Below are 20000 nucleotides of genomic sequence, written 5' to 3'. Positions count from 1 at the left end.
TATAGACCAACCTTCCATCTTCCAAGATAGCGATCTCATTGTGCAATTCGTGAACTCCCTGGGTGGCTTGTCCAATGACGATGAGTTTAACGCCAAACTCAGGATCTGGATTTGCAGTCCCGAGGATCGCCCCTGGCTTCATAAGCCAAACGGCGACGTAAAGAGATCCCATTTTTTCTTTGCATATGAATACATGTTCAGCGAGCTTGGAATCAGGCTTCCTTTCTCGCCCTTCGTCCAAACCGTCCTCCGCGACATCAACGCGGCTCCCTGCCAACTCCACCCCAACGCCTGGGCCTTCATTCGGTGCTTTGAGATCTTAAGCGCCGCTGTTGGCATCGCCCCATCCCCCACCAGTTTCTTCTACCTCTACGACGTCGACCCCAAGTCCATCAAAAACAAAGGATGGATTTCCTTGAAGGCCCGGGCCGGCCGAAAGTGCTTGCATCCCGACAAAAGTAATGCGAAGTCCTCCTTCGCGCGGAAGTACTTCCGTGTGGCGGTTCATCCCGCCTACCCAGAGGCCTTCACCCTTAGAGACGGGACCGCCCTTTTCCCTCTTTACTGGACGGAGAAGCCTAATGGGATTACTGATCCTTCGGAGGAATCCTTGTCCGATAATGACAAAGCTTTCCTGCATCTCCTTGCCCCACTCCCCATCCTTGACTGCTCAACAGTCCTTGAGGGCGCTGGCTCCTCAAGGACTCCCAAATACTTAGGTCGTCCATGGCTTACTTCTATTATCGACATCTTCTTTCTCGCCTCTTATGTTGTTACTGATATTTTTCTTTGTTGCAGAAGATATGAACTTCACGAACGCCGAGCTCCTGAAGGCTCCTGAGAGGAGAATGGCCCGCTTTTCCCCAAAGTTCAACACTGAGGGTGACGTGAAAAAGCGGGGCGGTGCCGAGAACCAAGGTGAGGGCGCCAACGCTCCCAAAAGGAGAAAATTGGTCAAAGCCTCCTCCGTCGCCGGCACCTCCAACCCTGGCGCTCAACCCACCACCGCCGCTGCGTCTAAAGGTAAAAGTGTTGCTAAAGCCTCCGCCGCCGCAGCTACCGAGACAACCACTGTCCCGGCCCCCAAATCTGCTACCGCGGACGTGGCCTCTGCATCCGCCACCAAGTCCACTGCTGTAGATGCCACAACTGCCTCCACCGATGCCACAACTACCTCTGCTGGTGCTACAACTACCTCTGCTGATCCGTCACCAACCGCTGATTTGACCGCCAACATCTCCCAACCCTCAGCTGCTGAGAAATCTGTCACCGTCAATGCCACAACAGCCGCCACGTCTTCTGATGCTCCTGCCGGGGAGAAAAGGAAAGAAAATGAAACCCCCCAGTCTCCTCCTCGCCAGGATGCACCTCCTAGCCCGCCCCCAACAGATGATGGGCGCTCTGCGTCTTCTCCACCTCGCCGCGAAGAGGGATCTTCTGATGTCGCCGCAACCCAGATTGAGCAAGCTCCTGGTAAAGAGAGCGGTTCCTCCAGTTACTTCAACATGCTTCCTAACGCCATTGAGCCTTCAGAATTCTTGCTTACCGGCCTCAACCGCGAAGTCATAGAGAAAGAGGTTTTGAGCCGAGGTATTAATGAAACCAAGGAGGAAACTCTCGCTTGCCTCCTACGCGCTGGGTGCATCTTTGCCCACGCGTTTGAAAAGTTCAACGTCGCCACCATCGAAGCTGAGCAGTTGAAGGCCGAGAGTGCTAAGCATCAAGAAGCCGCCGCTGCTTGGGAAAAGCGTTTCGACAAACTGGCGACGCAGGCAGGAAAAGATAAGGTCTATGCCGACAAGATGATTGGCACGGCGGGAATTAAAATCGGCGAACTGGAGGATCAGCTGGCGCTGATGAAGGAGGAAGCGGATGGTCTTGACGCAAGCCTTCAAGCTTGCAAAAAGGAAAAAGAGCAGGCTGAGAAGGACATGATCGCTAGAGGCGAGATGCTGGTTGCTAAGGAGTCGGAGCTCGCAACATTGCGCGCTGAGCTGGAGTTAGTGAAGAAGGCGCTGGCGGAGCAAGAGAAAAAGTCTGCCGAGTCCCTGGCCCTGGCGAGGTCTGACATGGAGGCAGTGATGCAAGCCACAGCTGAGGAAATCAAGAAAACGACTGGCGCTCACGCCGAGGCCCTCGCCACGAAAGATGCCGAGATTGCTTCCCAACTGGCCAAAATCAAAGTGCTCAAGGACGAGCTGGCGACGGAGAAAACCAAAGCCACTGAGGCGAGGGAACAAGCCGCTGACATCGCCCTTGACAACCGCGAGCGCGGTTTCTACCTCGCCAAAGATCAGGCCCAACATTTGTACCCGAACTTTGACTTTAGCGCTATGGGAGTAATGAAAGAGATAACCGCTGAAGGACTGGTTGGTCCCGACGATCCTCCCCTGATTGAACAGCACCTCTGGACAGCGACTGAAGAAGAAGAGGAAGAAGAAGAACAAGAGAAGGAGAAAGAAAACAATGAATAATGTAATTTTAACATCACTTCAGCTTTTACTGTCACCTTGTAGTGTACTTTTCCGCCATTCATCTATGTTTAAGCAACCCCTCGCCATAGCCTTTTATATCGCCGTTGGATATTTTGTAAATCATGTTGGAATGCTCTCGCCGTACATTTTTTGGTCGCCGTCTTTTTATTGCTTAAAAAATGTAAGAATGAGTTTCATAGTTTTAACCCCCCAACACGCCGGAGTAGTAAAATACTCAACATCCTGAGTGACCAAGCACTCGCCTTCCACTTTATTCATTCGCCGACCTTATATCTTGCGCTATTTTTCACGCGTCATATGATTGAATTACGCCAAACGATTTCGTGCGTTAATTCTAACTAGGACTTGTTGCTTGGTATTCCACCACCAAGACTTTAGACGTTTTCCTCGAAGGAAGAAAACGGCCTCCATTCTCGAGGGCTTCGCCCGGGGCTTTGCCCGCTCGGGGCTTACAATGCTTGGATCCCAATGGCCATTTGGGGGTCCCAAGACTTTTGCCTAGTTAACGGCGCTCGTCGTGTTCTGGCGAGACTTACCCAGCACATCGTTTACGGGACCGGCGATCACGTTAGACTTTCCGGGGGGTGATTCCCAGGCGTCAAAGGCCATTTGTGGAATCGCCGCCACCTTCAGGGTTCCAGCAAGCCCCTTTGGGGATCAAGCTTGTCCCACTTAGTGACCGCCGTAATTCTTTATGTCGATCGGCAATTCCGATCGTCAGGGAATCCCTGGAATCTTTGGACACGAATTTCGTGAATTTTCGTTTTATTTTATTGACGGAGCGCCTCATTAAAAAACTCCTTTCGAAGAAAAAGAGCACGCTTTGTTATTGCAATACATTGGAGAATTTGAAAACACTTCAGAAAATTTTAAAGACATCTGGCTCCGGCGACTCTGCCTTGTTCACTTTCTCGCCTGCGATCAACTATAATAGTAGCGCAAGCTCAAACCATTGAACGACCGAGATAACCGCCTTCCATCAAGCTCTTCTAAGTGATAGGCCCCATTACCAAGAACTTTAATAATGCGGTAGGGCCCTTCCCAGTTAGGAGTAAGCTTGTTCCCCGGGGCTCCCGATCGCCACTTAAGGACCAGGTCGCCGATCTGCATATCTCGGACGCGAACCCTGCTGTTGAACTTTGCCGCCACGCGCTGCTTCATCGCTGTTTCCCGAATGTGCGCCTCGTCACGCGTTTCCGACAAAAGGTCCAACTCCGCCGCCATATTGGCCTGATTCTTCCCTTCAAAATCTGGCTGGGTTCGCCATGTGAAGTTGTCAATCTCCACTGGCAACATAGCATCAACCCCATAGGTCATTCTAAAGGGGGTTTCCCTTGTAGTGGATTGTACAGTGGTGTTGTATGACCATAGCACCACCGGGAGTTCCTCCAGCCATGCTCCCTTAGCCTCCTTGAGCCGTCGCCTTAATCCACGCAGGATTACCCTGTTTGCAGATTCCACTTGCCCGTTTGCTTGCGGATGCTCCACAGAGGCAAACCTCATCTGTATGCCCATTTCCTTGCAAAATTCTCTAGTTTGATTTCTTGAAAACTGGGTCCCGTTGTCGGATACGATCGCCCTTGGGATCCCGAACCTGCAAACAATTCGCCTCCAGTAGAAGTTGACTATTTTTGCAGAGGTTATTTTGGCCAGGGGCTCGGCCTCAATCCACTTAGTGAAATAATCCACCGCCACCAATATAAACTTCATTTGCGACTTGGCGATCGGAAAAGGTCCGACCAAGTCCACGCCCCACATGGCGAAAGGCCACGGGGCGCTCATCGTTACCAGCTCCTTTGGCGGTGCCTTAGATAAATCAGCAAACACTTGACATTTTTTGCATTTTTTCACGAAGTCCATGCAATCTTTCCTGAGGGTGGGCCAGTAGAATCCCGCCCTCAACACCTTGCAAGCCAAAGATCTCCCCCCAATGTGGCTTGCGCACACTCCCTCGTGCACCTCAGACATGATCGCCTCGTATTTTTCTGGCGGCACACATTTTAACAATGGCGCCGAAAAACCACGGCGATACAAGTGTCCGTCGATGAGAGTGTAGTGGCTCGCCTCTCGCCGCTGCTCCTTTGTGCATTGCTCTACTTCCGCCGGGTCCCCCGCCAAGATAGACAATATAGGCCCCATCCACGTCGCCCCTCTGTCCACACATGCCATAAGCTCGCCTTCAATGCTGGGGAACGCCAGCGTTTCCTGAATCACACTTCTATTGTTGCCGGGCTTCCGCGTGCTCGCCAATTTGGCCAACGCGTCCGCCCGCTGGTTTTCAGTCCGAGGAACATATTCCACCACAACCTCTTGGAAAAGCGTCATCAAATATCGCACTCGCTCAAGGTACTTGATCAGATTAGGATCTTTGACCTGGAAAGTGCCCTTCACTTGATTCTCCACCAACTGCGAGTCCGTTCTTATCAACAAGCTCCCGATCTTTACTTCCCGCGCCAACTTCAACCCGGCGATGAGAGCCTCATACTCTGCCTGGTTGTTTGTGGCTTTGAACTCAAATTTCAGCGATTGTTCCAGTACTAGATCTCCTGGTCCTTCCAACGTTACTCCCGCGCCACTGCCGCTGCTATTGGAGGATCCATCTACAAAGAGAGTCCACTGTGTGTCTACTCTTTCAAACCGATCTGGGTTAATTCCACCACAAAATCAGCCAGCGACTGTGCGCCAACCTTGCCTCGTTTATCATATTGCAACCCATATTCGGACAATTCAACCGACCAGGCAACCAATCTGCCTGACAAATCCGGTTTTTGTAACACTTGTCTCAGGGGTAAATCCGTACACTTGTCTCAGGGGTAAATCCGTCCGCACCCTTACTGGAAAACTCTGAAAGTAAGGTCTTAACCGCCGGGCGGTGACGAGGGCCGCTAATGCTGCCTTCTTGATTTTCTGGTATCTGACCTCTGCGCCCTGGAGTGTGTGACTAACAAAATAAACAATTCGATGTTCGCCATCTACCTCCTGCAATATCACAGAACTCAGAGCACTATCGCTCACAGCAAAATACAAATGCAGCGGGTGTCCCTGTATCGGCTTCGACAAGATTGGTGGCGACGATAGGAGTTCCTTGAGGCGAACAAAAGCTTCCTCACACTCCGCCGTCCACTCAAATGCGACATTCTTGCGAAGACACTTGAAAAAAGGGAAAGATCTGTCACCAGACTTAGGAAGAAACCGAGATAACGCTGTTATTCGCCCTGTTAAACGTTGGACCTCCTTCACATTAGAAGGGCTTTTCATCTGCTGAATCGCCTTGCATTTATCTGGGTTTATCTCTATTCCTCTGGATGTGATCATGAATCCCAAAAACTTGTCACCCTGAACACCAAAAGAGCATTTCTCCGGGTTGAGGCGCATATTGTGCTTCCTTATCTCGCCAAACGCTTCCCCCAGATCTTGATGATGGTCCAAACCACGTACCGATTTAACGATCATATCATCAACGCAAACCTCCATGTTTCTTCCCACCTGCCCAGCAAAAACCCTATCCATCAACCTTTGGTAGGTCGCCCCAGCGTTCTTTAGCCCAAACGGCATGGTGCGATAGCAATAATTGACTCTGGCGGTCATGAAAGCCGTTTTGTCCTCGTCCGCCGGGTGCATGCGGATTTGATGGTAGCCAGAATAAGCATCCATCAAGCTAAGCAGTTCGTTGCCCGAGGCACCATCAACAAGGCTTTCGATGCTAGGAAGGGGATACGAATCTTTTGGACATGCTTTGTTTAAATCTGTGTAATCTACACACATTCGCCATTTCCCGTTTGCCTTCTTCACCATTACGACGTTCGCCAACCACGTCGGATATTTCACTTCCCTGATGAACTCTGCCGCTAACAACTTGTCAACTTCCTGTTGCACCGCCTTCCCTTTGTCGCCACCCAAGCGCCTCCTGAGTTGTGAAACTGGCTTGACACTTGGATTCAATGCCAATCGATGGCAGATGAAGTTTGGATCAATTCCAGGCATGTCTTTGCAGCTCCAAGCAAACAAGTCTAAGTTCTCCCCAAGCAGTTTTGTCAGGCGCGTCTCCTGCTCTTCCGTCAGTCTGGTCCCAATCTTCAAAGTGCGATCGCCAAACTTTAGTGCCTTCGTTTCCTCAATTGGCGTGGGCCTATTTACTCGCCCCTCGCCCCGGGGATCAAGATTTTCATCCGAAGCTTCGATTTCATAACATCAATGACCGACCAACGCACTCTTCTTGCCGTACAAGTTAAGGCAATTATTGTAACACTCCCTCGCCATCTTCTGGTCCACCTTCAGCTTTCCCACCTTTCCACTGCTTAGCGGATACTTGACCGCCAAGTGGACTGTTGAAATTACAGCACAAAGGCGATTCAATGTATTTCGCCCAATGATGACATTGTAAGATGCCACCACCTGGAGAACCAGATACCTTACCTTCAAAACCCTGACACACTCATCTTCCCCAAATATCGTGTCTAGATCAATGTATCCTCGCACCATTACTTGCTCCCCCGCGAAACCTACCAAGGTTCCCGCATATGGAGTCAGATCATTGTCAGTTAGTCCCAACTTGTCAAATGCATCACCATAGATAATATCGGCCGAACTACCCTGATCCAGGAGTACCCTTCTAACGTTGAAACTGTTCATCCTTAACTGCACCACGATCGGGTCATCCTTATGAGGCTTTATCCCCTCAAAGTCTGCCATCGAGATTGTTATGTCAGGGTGTACGAATCCAAAAGCGACCTCATGAACGGAATTAACGGCACGAACATGGCGTTTCCGCGCCGCCTGGGTGTCGCCACCGCCGCCAAATCCTCCGGCGATGGTGTTTATGGTCCCGACGGGCGGTCCTGAGTGTTGAGCGAACGTGTCATCAGCCCCTCTGGTGGCGATAGCCGCTGATTCATGCTTTTTCTTGCCCTTAGTGTCCGCTCGCTCCTCCTCCCGCTTATGCGCTTTGTTCTGATCGCCACCGTTGCGCCACGGACCTTGGCGATTTCCTTGATACCCCGCCCGAATCAGCTTATCAATTTCCCGCTGCAAAGTCCAACAGTCATCCGTATCGTGCCCGGCGGACCGGTGGAACTCACACCACTTCTTGAGATTGGCGTCCCGTGGCTGATATTTTTGTAAGATCAAGTTTTGATCTAGTAGTACAACTCTATGTTTTGATGATTACAAGTTAACCTTTTGATATGAACAATTGTGGTACTCTAACGTGTTTTTCTGAGTGTGCTATTTGCAGGTTCTGACCTCAACTCAATCTCACACAAATCAGAAGCACTGTGTATAAAGAGTGACCCAAGCAACGCTTTCGCATTCACCATGTTCAGTATGAACAGTGGAAAAGCTTCAGAAGTTCTGAAGTTATACAAACTCTGATGTGGACTCAGTCACTAGAAGCTCTGAAGATCCAGAAGTTCTGATAACCAAGAAACACTGAAGGCTCAGATGTTCTGATGGTGTAGAAGACTCTGAAGATCCAGAAGCTGAATAGTGGAAACTCTGAAGTCCAGAAGCAAGAAACTCTGAAGGCCATGTTCTTCCCTCTGAGTTCAGAATCAGAAGATACAATGGTCAGAGGATCTGTGCTTTCCCTCTGACTCTGATCAACCGGCTTCACAAGTTCCAATATGAAGCATTCCCCTGATCAGAAGTCTCCTAGGTTTAAAGGTCGCGTCGCTATCCAAGTACAAAAGCTACTGTACCTTCCTGACGACCTACCTAACGTCCTCAGCCACAGCAGAAGCTGGATTTTCCAGAACTGCCCTCCAACGGTAGCATTTCCCATGCATCGCTCAACCCTAATCCTTGGAGTATATAAAGAGGCTGAAGACTGAAAGAAACGGCAAGAAGCATTCACATACGCAAGACATATTCAAAAATCTTCTAAGTTTTCTTTCATCTGAAATTCATTGAGTTTACTATTAGCTTTTTAGAAGCAAATCTCTTGTAAACAATTCTTTGATAAACAGTTTGTTTAGTTCCTTTAGGAGATCAAGGTTGATCGGATCCTAGAGAAGACTAAGAGAGTGAATCTTAGTGTGAGCTAAGTCAGTGTAATTGTTAGTCACTTGTAGGTTTCAAGTGCAGTTGTAACTCTTACCTGATTAGTGGATTGCCTTCATTCTAAGAAGGAAGAAATCACCTTAACGGGTGGACTGGAGTAGCTTGAGTGATTTATCAAGTGAACCAGGATAAAATCCTTGTGTGCTTTTCTATCTCTTATCTTTAGCACTTAAGTTCTCGAAAGATTTGTCAAAATCTTCAAGGTGGAAGTTTTATACTGAAAACGTTATTCAAACCCCCCCTTTCTACCGTTTTTCATACCTTCAATTGGTATCAGAGCGCAAGTTCTGATTACCACACCTAACAGTGTTCAGTGATCCGGGCCGGTGTGAAAAACAATGGCTGCCACCACCAGTGAAACTCAAAGAGATGGTTACAATGCAAAGCCTCCTATGTTCGACGGTCAAAGGTTCGAATATTGGAAAGATAGACTGGAAAGTTTCTTTCTGGGTTTCGATGCAGATCTCTGGGATATTATTGTGGATGGCTACGAGCGTCCAATTGATGCAGATGGCAAGAAGATCCCAAGGTCAGAGATGACTGCAGATCAAAAGAAGCTGTACTCACAACATCACAAAGCAAGAGCAATTCTTCTAAGTGCTATTTCCTATGAAGAGTACCAGAAGATTACAGATCGTGAGTTTGCAAAAGGCATTTTCGAATCTCTGAAGATGTCTCATGAAGGAAACAAGAAAGTCAAAGAATCAAAGGCATTGTCTTTGATCCAGAAGTATGAATCCTTCATCATGGAGCCAAATGAGTCCATTGAAGAAATGTTCTCCAGATTTCAGTTGCTTGTAGCTGGCATACGACCTCTCAACAAGAGCTACACAACAAAAGATCATGTCATAAGGGTCATCAGGTGTCTTCCTGAAAGTTGGATGCCTTTGGTGACTTCAATAGAGCTCACGAGAGACGTTGAGAATATGAGTTTAGAAGAACTCATCAGCATTTTGAAATGCCATGAGCTGAAGCGCTCAGAGATGCAAGATCTGAGGAAAAAGTCCATAGCCTTGAAATCCAAATCTGAAAAGGCTAAGGTTGAGAAGTCAAAAGCTCTTCAAGCTGAAGAAGAGGAATCTGAAGAAGCATCAGAAGATTCTGATGAAGATGAGCTGACTCTGATCTCCAAGAGACTCAATCTCATCTGGAAGCACAGGCAGAGCAAATACAAAGGCTCTGGAAAGGCAAGAGGAAAGTCTGAATCCTCAGGTCAGAAGAAGTCCTCGCTTAAGGAAGTCACATGCTTTGAGTGCAAAGAATCAGGGCACTACAAAAGTGACTGTCCAAGATTGAAGAAGGAGAAGAAGCCAAAGAAGCACTTCAAGACGAAGAAGAGTCTGATGGTGACATTCGATGAATCAGAGTCAGAGGATGTTGACTCTGATGGTGAAGTCCAAGGACTCATGGCTATTGTCAAAGACAAGGAAGCAGAGTCAAAGGGAGCTGTTGACTCTGACTCAGAATCAGAAGGAGATCCTAACTCAGACGATGAAAATGAGGTATTCGCTTCTTTCTCTACCTCTGAACTGAAACATGCATTGTCTGATATTATGGATAAGTATAACTCCTTATTGTCTAAGCATAAGAAGCTTAAAAAGAACTTATCTGCTGTTTCCAAGACTCCTTCTGAACATGAGAAAATTATCTCTGATTTGAAAAATGATAATCATGCCTTGATCAATTCTAACTCTGTGCTTAAGAACCAGATTGCTAAGTTAGAAGAAATTGTTGCCTGTGATGCCTCTGATTGTAGAAATGAATCTAAGTATGAAAAGTCTTTTCAAATATTCCTAGCTAAAAGCGTGGATAGAAGCTTAATGGCTTCAATGATCTATGGCGTAAGCAGAAATGGAATGCATGGCATTGGCTATTCTAAACCAATTAGAAATGAGCCCTCTGTGTCTAAAGCTAAATCTTTGTATGAATGCTTTGTTCCCTCTGGTACCATATTGCCTGATCATGTACCTGCTAAAGTTGATAAAAACCCTCTTAAAAAGGGATCTTTCTCTATGACTAAATATCATGCAAATATTCCTTTAAAATATCATGTTGAGACACCCAAGGTGATCAGAACCTCTGGGGTAACTAACAAGAAAGGACCCAGAAAGTGGGTACCTAAGGACAAGATTATCTATGTTGCAGATATCCTTGATAGCTCCACTGAAACACCAATCATGGTATCTGGACAGTGGATGCTCGCGTCACATGACGGGAGAAAGGCGTATGTTCCGAGAGCTGAAACTTAAGCCTGGAGGCGAAGTTGGCTTTGGAGGAAATGAAAAGGGTAAAATTGTTGGTACTGGTACTATTTGTGTAGATAGTAGTCCATGCATTGATAATGTGTTATTGGTAGACGGCTTAACACATAACTTATTGTCTATAAGTCAATTAGCTGACAAGGGTTATGATGTTATATTCAATCAAAAGTCCTGCCGGGCTGTAAGTCAGATCGATGGCTCTGTTCTGTTTAACAGCAAGAGGAAGAACAACATCTATAAGATCAGATTATCTGAGTTGGAGGCTCAGAATGTGAAGTGCCTTCTGTCTGTTAATGAAGAGCAGTGGGTATGGCATAGACGGTTAGGGCATGCCAGTATGAGAAAGATTTCTCAGCTGAGCAAGCTAAACCTTGTCAGGGGCTTACCCAATCTGAAGTTCGCTTCAGACGCTCTTTGTGAAGCATGTCAGAAAGGCAAATTCACAAAAGTCCCTTTCAAGGCAAAGAATGTTGTCTCAACCTCAAGGCCGTTGGAACTTCTGCATATCGACCTTTTTGGACCAGTGAAAACTGAGTCTATAGGTGGCAAGAGATATGGGATGGTTATTGTTGATGACTATAGCCGCTGGACATGGGTAAAGTTTCTAACCCGCAAGGATGAGTCTCATGCTGTGTTCTCTACCTTCATTGCTCAAGTGCAAAACGAGAAGGCTTGTAGGATTGTGCGTGTCAGAAGTGACCATGGTGGAGAGTTTGAGAATGACAAGTTTGAGAGTCTGTTTGATTCCTATGGAATTGCACATGATTTCTCTTCTCCCAGAACTCCTCAACAAAATGGTGTTGTTGAGAGGAAGAACAGAACTCTTCAGGAGATGGCTAGAACCATGCTCCAAGAAACTGGCATGGCTAAGCACTTTTGGGCAGAGGCAGTAAATACAGCATGTTACATTCAGAACAGAATCTCTGTGAGACCAATTCTGAATAAGACTCCTTATGAATTGTGGAAGAACATAAAACCCAACATTTCTTATTTTCATCCTTTTGGCTGTGTTTGTTATGTTCTCAATACTAAGGATAGATTGCATAAATTTGATGCTAAGTCTTCTAAGTGTCTATTACTCGGTTACTCTGAGAGATCTAAAGGTTTTAGATTTTATAATACTGATGCTAAGACTATTGAAGAATCTATTCATGTTAGATTTGACGATAAGCTTGACTCTGACCAGTCAAAGCTAGTTGAAAAGTTTGCAGATTTAAGCATTAATGTTTCTGACAAAGGCAAAGCTCCAGAGGAAGATGAGCCAGAGGAAGATGAACCAGAGGAAGAAGCTGGTCCCTCTAACTCACAAACTCTGAAGAAGAGCAGAATCACTGCAGCTCACCCTAAGGAATTGATTCTGGGCAACAAAGACGAACCAGTCAGAACCAGATCTACCTTCAGACCCTCTGAAGAGACCTTGCTCAGTCTGAAAGGATTGGTGTCCTTAATTGAACCGAAGTCCATAGATGAAGCTCTTCAGGACAAGGATTGGATTCTGGCCATGGAAGAAGAACTGAATCAATTTTCCAAGAACGATGTTTGGAGCTTAGTGAAGAAGCCTGAGAGTGTCCATGTTATTGGAACGAAGTGGGTATTCAGAAACAAGCTGAATGAGAAAGGAGATGTAGTCAGAAACAAGGCAAGGCTAGTTGCTCAAGGCTACAGCCAGCAGGAAGGAATAGACTACACTGAAACATTTGCTCCAGTAGCAAGACTGGAGGCAATCAGACTGTTGATCTCTTTCTCAGTAAATTACAACATAGTTCTACATCAGATGGACGTAAAGAGTGCCTTCCTAAATGGTTATATCTCAGAGGAAGTCTATGTTCATCAACCCATAGGTTTTGAAGATGAGAAGAAACCAGACCATGTGTTCAAATTGAAGAAATCACTCTACGGTCTAAAGCAAGCTCCCAGAGCATGGTATGAGAGACTTAGCTCATTCCTTCTGGAGAATGAGTTTGTAAGGGGTAAAGTAGATACAACTCTTTTTTGCAAGACTTATAAAGATGATATCTTAATTGTGCAAATTTATGTTGATGATATTATATTTGGTTCTGCTAATCAATCTCTATGCAAAGAATTTTCTGAGATGATGCAGGCTGAATTTGAGATGAGTATGATGGGAGAATTAAAGTACTTTCTGGGAATACAAGTTGATCAAACACCAGAAGGAACATATATCCATCAGAGCAAGTACACTAAAGAACTTCTGAAGAAGTTCAATATGCTGGAATCTACAGTGGCCAAGACTCCAATGCATCCTACATGCATTCTGGAGAAAGAAGATAAAAGTGGTAAAGTATGTCAGAAGCTCTATCGTGGCATGATAGGTTCACTTCTATACTTAACTGCATCTAGGCCAGACATATTATTTAGTGTTCACTTATGTGCTCGTTTTCAATCAGATCCAAGGGAAACCCACTTAACTGCTGTTAAGAGGATCCTAAGGTATCTGAAAGGCACCACTAACCTTGGCTTGATGTATAAGAAAACATCAGAGTATAAGCTTTCAGGTTACTGTGATGCTGATTATGCTGGAGATAGAACAGAGAGAAAAAGTACTTCTGGAAATTGTCAATTTCTGGGAAGCAATCTAGTCTCATGGGCAAGCAAGAGGCAATCAACCATTGCACTATCAACTGCAGAGGCAGAATATATCTCAGCAGCAATATGCAGCACTCAGATGCTCTGGATGAAACATCAGCTGGAGGATTATCAGATCCTTGAGAGCAATATCCCAATCTATTGTGATAACACTGCTGCAATCTCATTGAGTAAGAATCCTATCTTGCATTCAAGGGCAAAGCACATTGAGGTAAAGTATCACTTTATTAGAGATTATGTACAGAAGGGCGTACTTCTTCTGAAGTTTGTTGATACTGACCATCAATGGGCAGATATCTTTACAAAGCCCTTAGCAGAGGATAGATTTAATTTTATTCTGAAAAATCTAAACATGGACTTTTGTCCAGAGTGAAGATGGATCAGAACCTCTGACTACGATACTTCTTGATCAGAAGATGTCTAGTCCAGAAGGTAACTCAATCAGAGTGTATGTACCCACTGGTACTGACTCTGAAGCTGAGACAACAATACGTGTGTCAGTATTTCTGATGCATAGTTCCTTGTGCCCGTGTGACAGTCTGTTATGATTGCTTGTAGATGTGCTTCTCTCCTGTGTGTGATTGTGTATTTACTGTTACTATCTATCTTTAATTTTCAACCGTTGATCTTAAAGTGCTTTTTGAATCAACAACGGTTATTTGTTAAAACCCACTATACACACACGATCTCTTTCACTTCCGGTTTTTACTCTCGCTCTCTCTGCTTTTCAAAAACCGCTTTTCTCGATTTCTCTCTCGATCTCTCTTCATCTTCCAACCTTCATCTTCTACCTCAAACCTTCAATCGCTTCAAAAATGGTGAGACAAACCAGAAGATCTACTGCAGATGCACCCCAGTTCCCTCACATGGTAGTTGGTCTAGCAACGGGTCAAAGGGGCCCTGAGAATCCGACACCAGATCAAGGTCAAGCTCAAGAGCAGATTCTTCCAATTGCAGAACGGGGCTGTGCCGTTCACTGTGTATATGCTCCTGAGGAACTCCAAGTCCTGGCAGAATGGAGATTCGACCTCGACAACCTGGCTACAAATGGGTATGATCTTCGTCCTGAAGTCCAAGCTCAAGGTTGGGGAAATTACTTCAACAGACTTCGAGGACCCGTGTATGATAGATTAGTCAAGGAATTCTGGAAGCACGCCGACTGCGATGATACTCAGGTAGTATCTCACATTCTCGGAAGAAAGATCATCATCACAGAGAAGTCTTTCGTGAATTTGCTGGGTGCAGACACTGCTTATGGGTATCGTTTCCAACTCACGGAATCGAAGCTGAAACCCAGCACCAAGGATACAATCAACCAGGCCCTGTACACCACTTACAAACCGGGCAAGACGAGTTACAAGGTGATGGACCTTCATCCCAAGCTCAGGATCTGGCACAAAATTTTGCTACACTGCATAAACCAGAGACCAAAGGGCAGTTCTCCAGACTACATCAACTTCAACCAGAAGGTGATGTTGTTCTTCATCCAAGACCAGAAGAAGATCTGCCTTCCCTACTTCCTGTTCTCCTACTTGAAGGAATGCATCCGGAAGTCTCGCACCACTGCCTCCATCAAGTCAGCAATCAAATATATCCCCTTTGGGAGACTGCTCTCAGACTTTCTCATTGAAAGCAACCTGGTGCAAGATCTGGTCAATGCTGGATGTGTAGAGGATCTGAGCACCATGGTCAGTGATGTCTTCACTGCAAATTCTCTGAAGAAGATGGGTTTGGTCCAGAAGAAGATTGCTCCTGCTCGTGAAGACACATCTTCTGAGATCAGAAGCAGAAGGATGCCTCTGAATGACTATCCTCTGTGGACTCAGGCAGACAATCCTGACGCCATTAGGTGCTATGTTGATGACCTAAGGGCTCAAGGATTCGAAATTGATCTTGATGATTTCGTCAGCAGACTGCCGCCAGCTCCAGAGTTTCCTTCTCCTCCCAAGAAGAAAGCTCAGAGGAAGATGATACTGGACGAATCTTCTGAGGAATCCGATGTCCCTCTGGTCAAGAAGAAGAAGAGAAAGCATGATGATGGTGATGATAGTGATAATGAGGATGGTCCTCCTAAGAAGAAGAAGAAGCAGGTCAGAATCGTGGTGAAGCCTACTCGGGTGGAACCAGCTGCTGAAGTGGTCAGAAGGACTGAACCTCCTGCCAGAGTGACTAGATCATCAGCACATTCAAGTAAGCATGCACTTGCTTCTGATGATGATTTGAATTTATTTGATGCACTCCTTATATCTGCCATGCTCAAACACTCATCAAATCCCCTCACTCCTATTCCTGAATCCCAACCAGCTGCACAAACCACCTCTCCACCACATTCCCCAAGATCTTCATTCTTTCACCCTTCCCCTACTGAAGCACCTCTCTGGAATTTGCTTCAGAACCAACCCTCTAGGTCAGAAGACTGACCTCAGTGAGAATGCTGAACGTGTGGCTGATGAGTGGAACAATCTGGGCACTTGGCTGGTGGCTCAAGTTCCAATTATGATGTAGCTCCTGCATACAGAGGGAAGTCAGAGGATTGAGGCTGCCAAGCAAAGGTTTGCTCGAAGGGTGGCTCTTCATGAACAAGAACAGAGACACAAGCTTCTTGAAGCTATTGAAGAAGCCAAGAGAAAGAAAGCTCAAGCAGAAGAAGCTGCACGTCAAGCAGCAGCTCAAGCTGAACAAGCCAGACTAGAGGCAGAGCGACTTGAAGCTGAGGCTAAAGCTCTTAGATGCCAAGCACTTGCACCAGTTGTGTTTACTCCTGCTGCTTCTGCTTCCATTCCAGATCCTCAAGCTGCTCAGAATGTTCCTTCCAGTTCTACTCAGTCAAGCTCATCCAGACTCGACATCATGGAACAGCGTCTTGACATTCATGAATCCATGCTGATTGAGATGAAGCACATGATGATGGAACTTCTGCGACGAACTGACAAACCTTAGTTTTAGGATCTCTTCATTTTCTTTTTTTTCTTTAACGTTGTTTTATTTAAACTCTGTTTCTTTTTATTTATTTATTCTACTTTATTCGTTTGTGATTCTATATGTATATATATATATATATATATATATATTTGTGTCACATATGTTTGCAAAAATCTTTTTATTCATCATTTCCTTATGTTTACATCATACATTCTTTTCCTAAAGTCTAGAATGGAGGATCCCTTCTCATTCTTCTGCACTCCTGGCGCTGCTCTGACCTATCCTTCTCCAGACGCTCCAGTGCATGCTGGATGTTGCTGAGCCTGTCCTTTAGCTCATCCCTCTCCAGAATCTCTTCTGCAGTCTTGAGCTTCTCTTCCAAACCTTCTTTTTCTTCCAGCAGCTTGAGTTCAAGCCGGCTGAGTTCTTGCACCTCCTCCACGAAGGCAAGAAATTCCCTCAGGTCTCTCTTCACCCCTGGACGCAGGTCCTCTTCCAGCAATGTCCGTGTCAGCTCCGCGATGGTCGTTGTACCCTCTGGATGCCTGATGTTCAGGAACAAGTCCTCCTCAAAGGCCTTCTTCCTCAGCTCTTCTAGTGCTACGATGTATGATGCCATTTTTTTTCCTTACTGAAAATTGTTCGAGGTGTGAAGCTTACCTTTCTCTCCAACGCTTTATATAGGCTTCACTTTCTCTCTGAAAGTTAATGCTCCTACTGTTTCTCGAGGTTAAGTTCTTGGTAACTGACCCTTCTCTTTACTCACTTGACCGGTGGTAAACGTTCTTCTCTTGCATTAACTCTTCTATTTATTTCGCCTAACTCTGATTCTTGCATCGTTTTCATTTCCTTTAAACTTAGACCTTCTCTAAGGGGGAGTACCTTGTACTTCAAGCTAAGTTTTTCACACCCCAAGCTTTTTGCTTATGACAAAAAGGGGGAGTAAACCCAGTTTTTGATGTGTAAGATGTGTTAGTGTGATTTATTTTTCTTTTGGAGATTTTAAGAGTTCCACCTTCATGACCATAGATGTGTCACTGGGCAAATACAAGGAATACATTTCACTTCTTCTGAAAAGTTGACTCTGATACCCAAGACTCTGATACCTTGTCCATGACTCTGATTACTTATGCGCTCTGATTACTCGATTTTCATCTATGTCATAAGTTTTTCACTCTGATCTCTTATATCATTTAGCTCAGAATCTAGACTTTACTAACGTTTTCATCAAGTATTAGATTCAGGGGGAGCTAAGCTCAGAATCAAGCAGTGACTTGAATTCAGAATGAGCAAGATAAACTATTCACATCAGGATAAGTCTTATTCTATATCTCTAAACTCTGAGTGAATTCAGTTTAATGTTTAAGAATTGTTCATCAAAAATCTTAGTTTTGTCATCATCAAAAAGGGGGAGATTGTAAGATCAAGTTTTGATCTAGTAGTACAACTCTATGTTTTGATGATTACAAGTTAACCTTTTGATATGAACAATTGTGGTACTCTAACGTGTTTTTCTGAGTGTGTTATTTGCAGGTTCTGACCTCAACTCAATCTCACACAAATCAGAAGCACTGTGTATAAAGAGTGACCCAAGCAACGCTTTCGCATTCACCATGTTCAGTATGAACAGTGGAAAAGCTTCAGAAGTTCTGAAGTTATACAAACTCTGATGTGGACTCAGTCACTAGAAGCTCTGAAGATCCAGAAGTTCTGATAACCAAGAAACACTGAAGGCTCAGATGTTCTGATGGTGTAGAAGACTCTGAAGATCCAGAAGCTGAATAGTGGAAACTCTGAAGTCCAGAAGCAAGAAACTCTGAAGGCCATGTTCTTCCCTCTGAGTTCAGAATCAGAAGATACAATGGTCAGAGGATCTGTGCTTTCCCTCTGACTCTGATCAACCGGCTTCACAAGTTCCAATATGAAGCATTCCCCTGATCAGAAGTCTCCTAGGTTTAAAGGTCGCGTCGCTATCCAAGTACAAAAGCTACTGTACCTTCCTGACGACCTACCTAACGTCCTCAGCCACAGCAGAAGCTGGATTTTCCAGAACTGCCCTCCAACGGTAGCATTTCCCATGCATCGCTCAACCCTAATCCTTGGAGTATATAAAGAGGCTGAAGACTGAAAGAAACGGCAAGAAGCATTCACATACGCAAGACATATTCAAAAATCTTCTAAGTTTTCTTTCATCTGAAATTCATTGAGTTTACTATTAGCTTTTTAGAAGCAAATCTCTTGTAAACAATTCTTTGATAAACAGTTTGTTTAGTTCCTTTAGGAGATCAAGGTTGATCGGATCCTAGAGAAGACTAAGAGAGTGAATCTTAGTGTGAGCTAAGTCAGTGTAATTGTTAGTCACTTGTAGGTTTCAAGTGCAGTTGTAACTCTTACCTGATTAGTGGATTGCCTTCATTCTAAGAAGGAAGAAATCACCTTAACGGGTGGACTGGAGTAGCTTGAGTGATTTATCAAGTGAACCAGGATAAAATCCTTGTGTGCTTTTCTATCTCTTATCTTTAGCACTTAAGTTCTCGAAAGATTTGTCAAAATCTTCAAGGTGGAAGTTTTATACTGAAAACGTTATTCAAACCCCCCCTTTCTACCGTTTTTCATACCTTCAATTTTGGGGCCTCCGGTTCATCCACTAGATTTGCGTCCCTCGCCCCTCGGAGCATATCCGATAAATCTGTGTTCATCACCATATCAGTTTCCTCCCGCTGGCGATGAGACTTAGATTGCCAAGGCCGACGTTGTTCATAATCATCGCGTTGTGGATACAACTGTTCCTTGGTCGGTTTGAATACCGCCATCCCCTTATCTGGTCTCTGCTGCTTGCCATCCCCCTTATCTTCGCCGCTCCTATCTTTTTTCGCGCGCTTGGGCGACGTGTCGCCCTTTTCCAACTTCGCGCGCTTTCGTTTGAAAGCGTCGTCCTCCTCATCAAGAATATAAGTGCTGGCGCGAGCACGCATCTCTTCCATCGAGCGCGCCGGCTTACGTGTCAATTTGCTGTTCAACCCTCCCGGTAGCAAACCGTTTTTAAATGCTAGAGCACAAGCTCGAGGCTCCTCGTCCTCTACCTTGACCGACGCCGCGCTGTACCTTGCCATGTACTCTTTCAGTGACTCCCCCTCTTGCTGGCGAATATTATATAGGTCATTGATCGTCACCGGCTGATTCTTGTTCGCCGAAAATTGCACCAGAAACTTTGATGAGAAGTCTCTGAAATTCGAAATCGATCCGCGCGGCAAAGTTGTGAACCACGCCATCGCCGTCGATTTGAACGTTGATGGAAACATCCTGCACTTCACCGCATCTGACGCCGCAATTATCACCATCTTCGTATTGAAATACAGAAGATGATCCTTCGGATCGGAATCTCCACTGTAAGAATCCAGAACTAACGTTTTCATATTATCCGGAATCGCCACACTCTCCACATCCTCCGAGAACGGACGGAACTCAGCCACGGAATCTGGTTCTCTGCCTCCATCATCTCGCTGCTCGCGACGGTAGAAATCTAACTGAGCCTTAGATGCTCATTCCGCTGCTGGATGTTGCCAATGCTGCGCATCAAATGGCGCCATTGCTCCTGTGTTACCGCCGGTTGTTGCTCCGGAGCAGGTGAATTCTCTGGTGAGCGCTCCAGAGATCC

The sequence above is a fragment of the Lotus japonicus genome, chromosome 6 (assembly GCF_012489685.1).
Source record: "Lotus japonicus ecotype B-129 chromosome 6, LjGifu_v1.2".
NCBI classification, from domain to species: domain Eukaryota; kingdom Viridiplantae; phylum Streptophyta; class Magnoliopsida; order Fabales; family Fabaceae; genus Lotus; species Lotus japonicus.
The sequence above is the reverse complement of the archived record's forward strand: the minus strand, read 5'-3'. Positions refer to the sequence as shown.